This window comes from Ceratotherium simum, chromosome 37 (assembly GCF_057802395.1).
Source record: "Ceratotherium simum simum isolate JZ-2026a chromosome 37, ASM5780239v1, whole genome shotgun sequence".
NCBI classification, from domain to species: domain Eukaryota; kingdom Metazoa; phylum Chordata; class Mammalia; order Perissodactyla; family Rhinocerotidae; genus Ceratotherium; species Ceratotherium simum.
The window spans coordinates 9441060-9449313 of record NC_141936.1 but is presented as its reverse complement, the minus strand read 5'-3'; positions in this window follow the sequence as shown (position 1 = coordinate 9449313).

Here is an 8254-nt window from a genome sequence, read left to right as displayed (position 1 = left end):
TGAGCAAAGAAGCTAAGATGATAAACAGCTTGTGATATTTTACGTATTTGCTATTTCTCTCTCTCTGATGTGCTGGGATTCCTGAACCCAAACCCATGTTCCAATTCTTGTACACAGAGTCATTATTCTAACAGCGTGAGGCTTCAAACAATTTAAAAAAATGCAGCCATTGGTTGGTTTTTACTGGACCTGAAGGACCATCACACTACTCATGTAATTGAGTTTCTGGTGTAGTATACCTTGGCCAACCTGTGACTGTCCCCGTTATCTTCCTGGGGAATCTGTATAGCCGTGAGCATCCGACTTCATTAAATCTTTTCTTCTAGTTATGCTTGAGATTTACAGAGTGAAACATTTTATTATAAATTTCACTTTACATTACCCTGAGGGCATTATATAGATTTTAAACTTACATCTGTTAGGTAGGTTAGCTATGACTGGACCTCAGGACACTAAAGGTGGTGTTAACAAAGTGTTCATTATAAGAAGGGAATATTGGGTCTGTTAGGGTTGAGAACTGTTGTCCTTGGTTAAGGATGAAGCACACAAGGAAGCAAGTGCTAGGGAAAGCAAAGATAGGAGGCAGCCTGACTCATTTATGCCCATCCTTACATTGCTTTTCCCTAGCAAAGACCCCATTATGGGTTCATCTCATTACTTACCTTTCCTCCTCATATGGCTGCTACATGGTGGCACCACTACATATTTGTTGTCACTAACCTTAACTGAGTCCTGAGAGCTGTTGGCCCATCTGTCACATGTCCCTGGTCAGTTCTCATCCCCTGCAACTGTTACAAAGTTTCACCATTCTATTATAGTTTATCCCATCACACTCCCCTCACTCTGAGTGAATGACTATATTTTCCTACTTCATAGTGAAAATAGAGAACATTAGGTGGGAAAACCCTCAGTTTCTTGTCTTCCACCTACAGAGTCATCTACGTCCATCCTTACCTCCTTTGTTCTTCTCCCAGTGGAAAAGGCATCCCTCCTTCCATGTGGGTGTAATTTGTCCACCTGTGCGGTATCCGTCCACCTCACCTTTTCTCCCAAGAGTTTTCACTTGTGCATCTTGAGCCTCCTTCTCTAATGGCTGTATGAGGTGAATTTTACACGTTAAGGAGACTCTCCCTGAAACTGATGTCCCTTTCCAGCCACCACCTTTTTTCTTTAACAAACAAGCTTCTTGAGAGTTGTCCACCCTTTCTGTCTCTACTTCCTCCCTATTCACACCTGAATTCTTGGCCACATGGCTTCTACCGCCAGCCGTCCACTGATGGTTTTCCTCTCAAAGGGACCATTGATCTCCAACTTGATAACCTTTTCAGTCTTTATCTGGCTCTTTATCTTTGTGTTACAACTGGCACTGTTGAGCCCATTTCTTTAAGTGTTCTCTTAGTTTTCACGGCTCCAGTCTCGCTCAATTTTTCTTGTGTTTCTCTGCCTGTCCTAGAATTTCTTCAGGGGCATCTCTTCCTTTAGAGTCCGGTGGGAGGTGTTTGCTAAGGTTCTACTGTGACCTTCTTATTTTACTTCTATACATTCTCCGTAGGTTATATGATTCACTCCCCATGGTTCCACTTCTGTTTATAACACCCAAATCTCTATCTCTGGTTCATTCTCCCAATACGTATAGTCACCAGCCAACTGGGCATCTCTACTTGCCATCTCCCAGGTCTACTCATATAATCAGTAAATGGTGCCCACCATTCACCAAGGGTATTATTTTGTAAGGCTGCCATGACAAAGTACCACAGACTAGGGGACTTAAACAACAGAAATGTATTTCCTCACAGTTCTGGAGGTTGGAAGTCTAAGATCAAGGTGTTGGCAGATTTGGTGTCTCCTAAGACCTCTCTTCTTGGTTTGCAGATATCCACCTTCTCGCTGTGTCCTTACACATCTCGCTGGGCCTTTTGTCTGCGTGTGCGTCCCTGGTGTCTTTTCCTCTTCATATAAGGACACTAGTCATATTGCATTAGCACCCCACCTTTATGACTTCATTTAACCTTAATTACCTCTTGAAAGGCCCTATTCCCAGATACAATCACACTGGGGTTAGGGCTTCAACATAGGAATTTTGAGAGTATATAATTCAGTCTGTAGAACTTAACTACCTGAGCCAGAAGCTGAGGTTCATCCTTAACTCCTCCCTACCCCAGATCTGATTCAGCACATCGTGACTGTTCTACTTCTGTTATTTTTTGAACCCATCCTGTTTCTATCTCTTCGGCCACTTCAAGCATTTGAACATTCGTTCATTCATTCAGGTACACTCTTTGGATACCCATTATATGCTGGGATGCAGCCAAAGAAGGATAAAAAATACAAGATTAAGAAAAGTATAGGGAAGGAAATGATAAAGAAATGCAGAAATTAACTGGCAAAATCAATAAATCTAAGAGGGTTGTTTTTTTTTAAATAATGAAAAAATATAACTGGCAAATTAATAAAAGACAGTAAATGAATAGAACAGTTATGATTTTAAAAATATGTTACCCACTATCAATTTGAAACTCTTAGTGATATAGACAGTTTTCTGGAAAAATATGAATGACCATAATTTACTCATTAGAAATGAAATAGTGAAAATGGCTAAAAATCAAGCAATGAAATTTAAAAGCTACTGAAGGATGTACCTCTAAAAGGCTCTGGGCTCATATTGTTTACTGGATGGATTCTTCTTATTAAAAGATTCAATGATTCCCTTTCATCGTAAGCTGACCAGGTTAGAGAAAAAAGGAATAGAAAACTCAATTTTAAAAAATATTTCTGGTTGAGCCCTATTACCAAAATCCAACAAAGATTTTTTTTCTTTTAAAGTAATCTTGTTTATGAATGTAGATGAAAAGAATTCTGTAAAATTAGACATATAGTCCCAATAAAATCTTTTAGGAAGCCAAGAAAAGGATGCTTCCTTAACATGATGAAGTGCCATGTGTATTTAAATGCAATGACCACATTGACATTTCAGTAAAAACGCCAAGGCATGCCCGCTGAAGAACTCTTATCTTTTATCTTGCTTTTGTTGCCTATGCTGCTGACCTTTCAGAATGAGTTGTAAATCTGAACAGTGACTGATGGTTCTGGCAGGGAGACGCCTCCAGTCATGCACCAGTTTCTTGAACAGCTGGGGTCTGGGGTGAAGCAGGGCCGGTGAGAGGCAGTGTGGACTGATGGTTAGGGGAAAGAGGCCTGCAGCAGGGAGCGTGACCCACCCCTCCCGCCTAAACCAGCACAAGTAGTAGTGGTGGTTATTGATGTTCATATTTTTGTTGTAGATGTTTGGGTTCCACTGGTGGTCAGGATCACGGCACACTTCATTTCAGAACGCTCTAGCTTGATCATTTCAGGTCAGAGTGGAGTCAGCATTATGGGCCCCAGGAATTGGGTTGACAGCTCTACAAGCCCAAATCTGCCACACCCCAGTGTTCTGTCCCCATGCTGGTTGCTCCTCCCCCTGTTCCCTCATCACTTCACTGCAGCCCTCCATCCTTCCCTGCTCCTGCCATCAGTGTAATCTCCCACTGCCGCCCGCCTGGTCTTTCAAGTATTAATCCCTGCTGCAGACTTTCCAGCAGTGTCTCCTCCGTAAAGTCCAAGTCTTTGTCAGGGCTTGAGAAGCCCCTCATGCCATGGACCCTTGTTACACGTCCCTCCTTTCCTCACCCATTCACTCCAGTCTCCCTGAACTGCTGTGGTTCAGAAAGTGCCATGCCCCATCTGCACCATCTGACCTCCGCCTTTGACTGTGCTGTTGGCTCTGCCTGGGTTTCCTCCCTTTCTGCCCCCTTGTCCACCTGGAAAACACTCATCCATGAAACCCTTTTCTGACCTCCCGTTGAGGGATAATCCCTCCCTCTGCACCGTCTGGCCCCCCACACCTTTTCCTGTGTTCCTGCCTGTTTTCCGCATTACAGTCCTTGTTAATTCGTGTGTCCCCCCACTAGAGTGTGAGCTCCTGAGAGCAGGGGCTCTGCTCACCACTCCTCACTTGGTGCTCAGCACGTGGAAGGCCTCCCCCAGCCCAGAATGCCTGTCCCACAGGGACTGGCAGAGGCACAGTCTGGTCAGGTGTGGTGGAGGGTGGCTGCTGTGGTTGCCGGAGCTCCAGAAGTTGGTGTCACGCTCCCCTGTGGTGGGGCTTACACTAGTGGAACAGCATCCTGTCGTTGCCAAAAATGGTTCACCAGGGTCTTGGCTCCCAGTGTGTGGGCCTACACCGGTCTAGCCTTCTCCAGGTGGAGTGGCTAGCACCTGAGCACTTGCTGTGTACCAGGTGCTGCGTTAACACAGGGGTAGCTCATTGGATCCTCACAACTCTAAAGTAGGTGCTGTTATAACTCCGGTTTTACTACTGAGGAAACAGCTCTGAGTTACTGTTGGTGGAACAAAGATTTATATCCAGATCTGACTCAGAGACTAAGCCTGGATCTCAGGCATGGCCGTACCTCCAGGAGGCTGGGGTGGCCAGGTTCACCCAGTCCCAGTACTGGGGGTGGGTGGACAGCAAAGGGGCTTTTGGCTGGGCCAGGCTGTTCATACTGTTCTGTAATTTGCTTTTTTCTCTTAATATATTGTGAGCATCTTTCCATGTGGTGGTGGTTTTAAACTATGTCTGCAAATTCTTTGACACTCCTCTCACAAAAAGCAGAGCCTGATTCCCTTCCCCTTGAATATGAGCTGGTCTCAGTGACACACTTCTACTGAAGTGTGTCACATTCTTGTGGCAGAAGTGATGGTGAGTAGCATCTGAGGCTAGATCAGAGAAGGCGATACAGCTTCCACCTAGCTCTGTCTTTGTTGGGATGCATGCCTTGGGATCCCTCGGTTTTGTTGAAGCTGCTCTGCTGGAGAGATCACATGGAGGGGCAGGGGCAGGAGCGGGGAGGGAAGGAGGGAGGGAAAGGGATGTCCAAGGAGCCTTCACAGTACAGGTGCCAGTGAGTGAACCTTCAGGTGATTCCAGCACCCAGCCTTCAAGGTGCCAAATGAAGCAGAGACAAACCCTCCCTGCCCATCCCTCCCAGGCTGCAGATTGGTGGGGAAAATCAGTGGTGCTATTGTTTAAGCTGTAAGTTAGGGAGTGGCTTGTTACTCAGCATTAGCTGACTGGAATGGGTGTCAATAGGAATAGTGCTACCTGCTCCTTTTGAATTCCATCATGTGGATGTATCAACTTGTATAGCCATTCTCCTACTTTCCTATCTTACTACGAATAACCTTGTGAAAAATATCCCCGTTCACGTAGAGGTTCACACATATGTAACACAGATGTCAGCCTCCCGTTTTCGAAGGTTGTCACCTTACTCTAGTGTGTTTGGTAGGGCAGGGTGTTGTCCCGCATCCACCTGAGTCAGTTCTACACTGCAGCTCCTCAGTGCTGGCTCCCCAGGGCCCCGTCTTACTCCCCTGCTGCTGGCCACCCCTTGGAACTCCTGGACGGCATCTCTGACTTCATTCAGCTTTTGTTCTAGTGAGGAGATAGACAATAAAAGAATAAAATAGGTAAAAACCTGCCCCATTATTGTGAGTGTGGAGGGGAGGAAGGGGGAAAGATTTCAAGCAACAAAGACAGCCTCTCAGAGGTCAGCTTCAAAGGAACTACCGGCCTGGTTCTAAATCTTGTAATGGCTGTCTAGTTGGCTTCTGGGGGAAGAATGGGGCCTGAGAATGTGGCAGTATGAAGATTGGCTCTTCTGGTTATAATTTCTTCACCCAATTGTCTGATAACTTCTTTAGGGAAAATTCCTGGAAGTGGAATGTTTGAGATTCAGAGTAGTTGGAATTTTTAAGGCCACTGGTACAAGGAACCAAACTACTCCCCCAGAAGGCCTTGCCAACTTACCCTCGCCCCAGCTGTGCAAGCCAGAGCTTCCCAGTGGGGTCCCGGGGGGCCAGAGCCCAGATGGGTTACTGGGGGTGTCCAGCTGAAGTGATCCCTTTCTGTGTGTGCCTTGTGACAAGCCGTGTCCAGGGCTGGGGAGCCCTGGACAACTCTAGACATTGTCATTCTTTTCCATTGTCACGAATCTGATTGAGGGGGAACGGTATCTCCTTGATGTTTTAGTCTACATTTCTCTAATTACCAGTGAGGGTAAATCTTTTTCATGTGGTGATTATCCCATTGCATTTCTTCTTTTATGACTTTTCTTGTTTTTGTCCTTTACTCGTTTTTCCACTGGGGCCGTTGCTTTTTTATACGGATTTCTAAGTACTACTGAGAAACCACCAGCAGAGGGCAGCAGTGCATCAGGGTGTTGAGGGACTGGTGCTGGAACCTGAACCTTAACAGTATATTTTGGACAAAGGCAGAGCCTGGGCCCTGGGGCGTTGGCATCAGTGGACTCTGGGAAACTTAGAACCGACAAGGCGGTTAATTTCCTCTCCAAGTTGAGTTATTTGTCCGAAAAGCTATGTGTGGGCTAGGAACAAGAAGATGACTTTGAAAGGTCAGGACTGCAGGTCCCAGAGTGGTAACTGAATTCTGTCTGGTAGGAGACATCCTGGAGCCCTTAGATGGAGGGCACTTTTCATGTCATGGCACTGCATGAGTCCTTGGTGGTTCCCAAAGTATGGGTGTGTGTGTGTATGCACGTGCAAATGCCCACCCCACCCTCCAGAAAGGTAGTTGAAAAGCTTTCACATAGGCTCACCTCTCTCTGAGCTGCCTTGTTCTCGGTCTCATTGGGAAGTTGGAGCAGCTTAATAGGGAGGACCTGGGTCGTGAGGCTGGGATGTGGGCTTGTGGAGGGGAGGACCTGTGAATGCTGCCCTGGCCTGCTTTCACCCTGGGCAGCTAGATGAGCCTCAGGGAGATGTGAAGTCATATGCAGAGTTGTCTGTGCACTTACATATCTTCTTTTAAAAAATGTTTAATTTTGAAATAATTATGGATTCAGAAGTTGTTGCAAAAATAGTAGAGAGGCCCTGTGTACTTTTCACCTAGTTCCTCCCCAGTGGTAACGTCTCCCATAACTTTAGTACCATATCTAAACCAGGAAATTGACATTGGTACAATCAGACCTTATTTGGATGCCATGACATTCATTCACATAAACATTCGTGTGTGTGCATGACACCGCTGAGCTACGTGAGCCGTTCTGGACCATCATCTTTTCAACTTCCTGTTTTGTGCAAAAAGTATACCCATATTTGTTTAAGTCGTTGTTAGTAGAGATTTCTGTTACCTGCAGCCGCAACATTCCTAACATCTGTCCAGTTGCAGGGTGCAGAAAACTTGATGCACACTCGTTCAATTTAAAAAAAAAAAAAGGAAGAGGAGGAATGTTGGTTCATGTAGTAAAATCCAGAGGAACTGGCCCCAGAGGTTCAGAATGTCATCAGAGAGCTTGCTCCATTTCTCTGCAACGTCCCTGGCTCTATGCATTTCTGAGTCCTGTCTTTATTCTCAGGGCACCTTCCCTCAAGATCCCAATAGTGGCTGTGGCAGTTCCAGACCTTTCATCCTCATCCCCCACCACACGGAAGAGAGGGATTTGTTGTTGGTGGTGGTCAGGGGAGTGGGGGGGAGGGGTCTCCTCATTCCCTATAGGGGTTGTAAGGTTCATTCTGATTGAACGAGCTGGGTCAAGTGCCCATCCCTCAACCAATCACAGGGCCAAGGGAATGAGATACACTGGCATGTGCCTGGCCTCCTAACCCCTCCGTGATCACCTGGCAATAGGGTTAATTTGTTGCCTTAATCTAGTCTCAAACTGGAGATGGGATTATCCCACCCTGACCACATGGGAGAGCGGAGGTGTCTGAAAAGAAATTTGAGGTAGTTACCAGAGGGAGGGGAAATAGAGGCTGGCAGTAAAGCACAGATGACCACTACCTCCAGCAGGGGTTTTGTGTCCCTCCCTGGTCAAATCAGCAATGAGCAGGAGGACAGGATCATATAGTACAGGCATGTCTACTGGGATGAAAGTGCAGTTCTTGCAAAAGGAGGGGTGACAACAGGACAGATACCCCCGGAGGTCTCTACCACAGTCATGGGGGGCAGGGGGGGTGGCTCTTGCCTCCAAGACACTTCTGCTGCAGGTTTCTGTGTACCTCAGGACATTAAGCTAGTCGTGGCTTCTCTGGCGATCCCCACTGGCCTGGTGCAGGTCTGCAGGGCCCAGGTGGGCTGCCGAGGAGATGCTATGGTTGAAACAGGGTTCTGGGTTTCAGCTGCATATGTTGGGTAGGACTTGGGATGTATTTAGAAAGGAGCTCCCCGACCCGCACTCTGCCCACTGGCTGCCCC